Source organism: Ptychodera flava, chromosome 10, assembly GCF_041260155.1.
Source record: "Ptychodera flava strain L36383 chromosome 10, AS_Pfla_20210202, whole genome shotgun sequence".
Classification (NCBI taxonomy): domain Eukaryota; kingdom Metazoa; phylum Hemichordata; class Enteropneusta; family Ptychoderidae; genus Ptychodera; species Ptychodera flava.
In genome coordinates this window covers 21,345,824-21,351,079 of record NC_091937.1, presented here as the reverse complement: position 1 = coordinate 21,351,079, position 5,256 = coordinate 21,345,824, and the positions used below count along the sequence as shown (strand labels likewise).

The 5,256-nt window shown below is 32.1% G+C and overlaps 1 long non-coding RNA gene across 1 annotated transcript in view; it reads right to left on the bottom strand.

Annotated features, from left to right (window-relative positions):
- Nucleotides 1-1,517: 1,517 nt before the first annotated feature.
- LOC139142227 (uncharacterized) overlaps nt 1,518-5,256 on the bottom strand; it is a 24,842-nt gene continuing 21,103 nt past the window's right edge. The window contains exon 4 of the long non-coding RNA XR_011554323.1: nt 1,518-4,272. This is a non-coding gene — a long non-coding RNA (uncharacterized lncRNA). The remainder of the gene's footprint in view (nt 4,273-5,256) is intronic.

Genomic DNA, 5,256 nt, shown 5'->3' with positions numbered 1-5,256 from the left:
GACGTGCGCGAGGATGAGAAACACACATTTTATTTTTTTTGGCTTAATGTGTGATAATCTTTGCATACCATGTGACACTATTATAGGGGGTCGCCTGCGCAGTATTAAAACTGGGGACATATTTACAGTCATGTTACAGATGTGGTCACTCTACTTAATCTGTAGTTTTATTTTTCACATATTACAAATGTGGCAAATGTAACTTGCCTCAATTCTATGGCTCATTTCCCAAGTGCTGTAGTTTTGAACTCAGCTCCTCCTGGTTGTGTATAGCGTTTGTTTTGCTTGTAGATCAATGTCCAGAAGAATGAATATTGAAAATTCATATATATATATATATATATATATATATATATATATATATATATATATATATATATATATATTATATATATATATATATATATAATGACATTGGCCTGACATTCTTTCATCACATATGCCTTACTGACAGGAGATGAGAACAAGTACGTTTTCATAGTAAGAATAAAGGACTGTCAAAGATTAATGTCAGAATATGTAAATAATGTTCCTCATATTTTGATTTCTTAATGAATTAATGAAAGAATGAATGAGTGATAACATATTCTTATTTATTTTTTGTGTAAAAGTTCGTGTTTTTCCTGTCCTTCTATAAAGATTTCCTATTGTACAGATTCTTTTAGCATAATTTTCCTATATTTGGAGCACATTGGCACGAAAACCATTAAAAAGGGCGAGTCTTGTGTGTTTTGTGTCCTTATTTCATTGCAAGAGGGCGCAGTTCTCGCCAGGCAGCATACGACGCACAATTTACAATATTTTGTTGACATAGTGTAATGCATCGAAGTGTGATAGCTCCTTAGAGAAATTACTTGCATTAGTGCTTGGTGTGTCTTTTCATCTCCTTACATAAACACACCATTCATTTTTTATTGCAATGGAAGCAGTTGTTACGAGGACATAAATTGACTAAGTAAGATGTTGATAAAATACCGTATATGGAACATTGTTTCTGAAAACTAATGAATGAAGTGACTTCTTCTGAGAAAACGGTTCCATGTTTTTTAAGCTGAGGGGCATATTAAAACTTTTGAAGACTATTATGTCTGTTATGTATTAATATAATGATACATCCGAAAGACTAGTTTGCAAGTGTGTGAGCGTATTTTTCTCATTCTCTGAGTGTCCATTGAAATGCGTTTATGGACAAGCTTACGGGTGAATCATAGAGGAAGGCATTTTCTTGTAAAGAGTCAAAATACATTGTCTAAAGTTTAATAGTTGTGTCATCTACTTCTGTAATGAGTGTTTTAATATTCACTCTACAAATGATAAAGCTCAGCAATGCCTTTTCGACGACAGTTTTGTGCGGCCTCATATAAACACAGCAAAGGTGAAATATGTTAAGAAGATGTGAATGAAAGATTTGTAACCTCATAGACAGCGTTTGTGGTATGCAAGTTAATTGAACATATTTCATCCTTCTCATCTCACATGAAAGTTTTTCTTCTTTGTACAGCCAATCTATGAGACACTTTTAATGATTTATTTATTTTTATTTATTTAATCACTTACCAAGGTTAAGGTTCGTTTGAAATAAAATTTAATACAAAATAAAACAATGAAATAAAAGCAAACACCAAATTTTACGTAAGGAATAAAAACAAGCAGAACGACGACAAACCGACATAAACACCCATTATTATTCTGAATCAGTAAAAAGATCTTGCATAGTTGAATGCATGTGTTGAATCATTGCAGTTTTTAAATATTATATACCAAAATTTTGCTTTTGACAGGTGGTGTTTAAAACGTCTGAGATCTCGATTAAAATAGTTTTTCAAGATTTCCATACCTGCTGAGTGCACGACGCAGTGTAAAAAGACGAACGGTATAATTAATTTGTACAATAACATCTGATACACTATAAATTAGTACGAGTGCATGGTTAAAAAACATTTTGTCTAAAAAATTTCGCCTGTTCTCGAGTGTAGAGAGGCGAAATTTATAAAAGATTACGATACAGATCGTTTGAATGAGCCTTAGATGAACTGATGCAAAAATGTTTGATACATTTTCATTTGGACTAGTTATAGTTTCGTTATTAAATCTGATTGATAAGGGGACCAGATTGGCGAACAATATTCAACGTGGCTTCTGACAAAGAAGACATGTTTTTAAAACTTTGATACCTTTAAAAATATTCACAAGTAAGCCGGATAAATCTAAGAATTTTAAAAGCCTTTGAAACAACATGATTATTGTATATACTCCAGTTAAGTTAACGAGTTATACATACATCTAGATCTTTCAAAAAGTGTATACAATTCAAGAATGTTTGTTTACCATAACTGAAAGGAAATATATTGATATTTGTTTTCATAGTGAAAGAAATACAGGACCACTTTTCAACATTTAATGACAACTTCTATTTTTTGTGCACTTAACAACCTGACTGATATCTCGTTGCTGTCTGATGCAATCAGAAATATCATTAATGGACACAAATAACCAAGAATTGTAGAAGTACAAAGTTAAATTTGCGTGGCTCAGACATTTAGACATGTCATCGATATAAAGTACGAAAGGGAGTGGGGCCAAAAAAACACTCTTAGGGTACAGCTGATGCTATATATACTCATAAAATGAACTATCTTTTTGTTCTGAAGTCCAATATGCATACATCTTTTTAAAAAGGTACACTTTTTTACACTTTTTTGAAATGTTAAAAATTAAAATTAAAAATAAAACCTTAAATTACATGAATGTTAAAATTTTCTTTTTCTTAGGTCTGCTACAAATTCTACAGTTCAAGCATACGGTTAAAATTTATGAGGGCATACAGCCTTTTTAGTGAATTTTCACTTGAGCGTCAAGCGGAAAGATTACCAAAAGACACAAAGCAAACAAAGATTTATTATCAATTTTTGTCATGAAAAATACACGTTTCTGAATTAATAAAAGTAGCATGCGTTCTGGTTATCATAAAGTATATATCTTTTGCAAATAACACAGAAGACTGGTTGTGTGTCTGTAGACCTTTATAAAATAAGTAAATAGAGTCATCATATCATAGTGAAAATGACTAGTTCAGCCTTCCTGTGATATTTGGTTACAATAGTGTTGAAATCTTTATGACCTTTGTCAATTTGTCATCATAGTTGAATTTTTCTGTAGCTGATACCCGCAAAAGTAGATATAACTACCAAGTAAACCAAAGATGGTCTGTAAATAATTTATTATAATAAACAATGCCAATAAAATTCTCAGTGGCTATTTCCTAGTCCAGAGTACATTGAAAGAAAAGTTGTAAATCATTGTTCAAATCACCAGAAAAATAGTTTGATAATATTGACAGCAGTACATTTAAGTTTCCGTTGTCTTGATAGTCAGAATTGTGTTGGCTATATTAAGGTATTATCCAAATAATTTTGAAAAGTAGAAGTGATTTTTACCTCAATCGTGTAGTTACACTATTAGTAAATTCACAATACCTAAAATGTTCAAAACCCCAAATACACTAACTGTATTGATAAAAAAATTATATGATTTCATGTATTCTCAGGTAAGAGATTTTATTTTTCTGGCCGATTTCATGTCTTAAATGGCGTTTACATTGTATGTCTTTCAGAGCAGAAATAAATATTTATGTTACGTTTTCATATGATGTTTCTATTTATGCCTATTTGTTCTTCAACTGAAGACTACCAAATTCATGAGAGTTGATACTGTATCAGAATGTCTATCTTTCAGGGTGTTGGTTCAACGTGCATCAGATATTGAACAATATTCAACACACATTTGTGAATCAGATTTCAATGTAAGGAATTTGACGGTGATAGTCGTTTAAGCAACGATAGTATATGGAAGCAAATTTGCACACCATATAAGATATATGTGAATAGTACCTGATATACCGCACCACCTGTTTTGCTTTCTCACTTTACATGTGTCTTTCCGATTCAATCTTTATGATCCAGTCAGGTGTCAAATTTTAATGCACTTCCATAGTTGTTATTAGACAATAATGTCATACAAAAATCATTAATTTAGGTTTTATTATTACTTAAGCCTTACATAATACTCGACAGCTGCCACCACAATCACAGCTACACACGTAGCAACGTAAGCCACGGTAAAACATACAACAATTGCTACTACTGTAGGCATACAACCCGATATCGCAATTGTTTCACTTTTAGGAGTCGTCTTCACATATCCAAAGTACACGTCTGGCTTCTTCCCTCCAGAAGACCAACCTCCATCTGTGTTTCCAGACATATTTGTATTCTTTAACAGGAAAAAAGAAAAATCATTGTAGTGTTGCAGCGTTAATTTAATTTTAATGTTTATCACTGCGTGGTCGATCGGCACGACTAAAAATGTATGCTATAGGGATAATATTTTAAGCCTAATGAGGTCATATAAAACAGTGAAAATTGATACAGTCCATATATTGCTCTTCACATTATCTTGTTATGATTATAATTATTGTTTTTGTGGTAAAGCTGATGAAAGTGCATAACGTAAGAGATACATTGATGTCTTTGTTACACAGACTGCTATAATGACAGTCTTTTGCGACGTCAGTTTACTGTAAAATGTTTCAATGAAAGCCGAACTGAGATTTAAAGTGGTAATAAACGTATAGAAAGATGTCTGCTTAAATCTTTTTACTCGCATTCTTGATTGTAAGAGGCTATGAGTGTTCTCAAACAGATTATTTCGTTTATTGATATATGACAGAAACGCTGCTATTTGGCTCTTAGTAATCAAGTTGAATGTAGTAAAGTATAAGATGACTACACACGAAAACAGTTGAGGTGCACGAAAAGAAGAGGGGGCCTGACGGTTGTCATTTCTACATTTTCAATTCATTAAGTTAAATGTCGATCTCCCCGTGAACACAAGTTGATCTAATAATGCAATGCAACACAAATCAGTATGTCAAGAACAAAGCATTAGCCACATGTAACCCAAGCTAAGAGCAAATTTTCAAAAGTCACATTGTACAAAAAAATTACAGACTTAAGAGCTTTAGAAACAAACTCGTCTACATGTAAATTACCTTCTTAAGCTATGGATGTATTGCTGATTATATGTTAGGAACAAGCGAGAGGTCGAAAATGATTATGAACCCCACCTCCTGAAGTGTTTAAATTCACTAATTAAATATGCTGTTAATTTAAACTTTTCTCCATACTTACTATGGTCAAGAAGTCTTTTCAGCTAAATTATCAACCCGCTGATTGCAATTAAAATCAAAAATCGCTA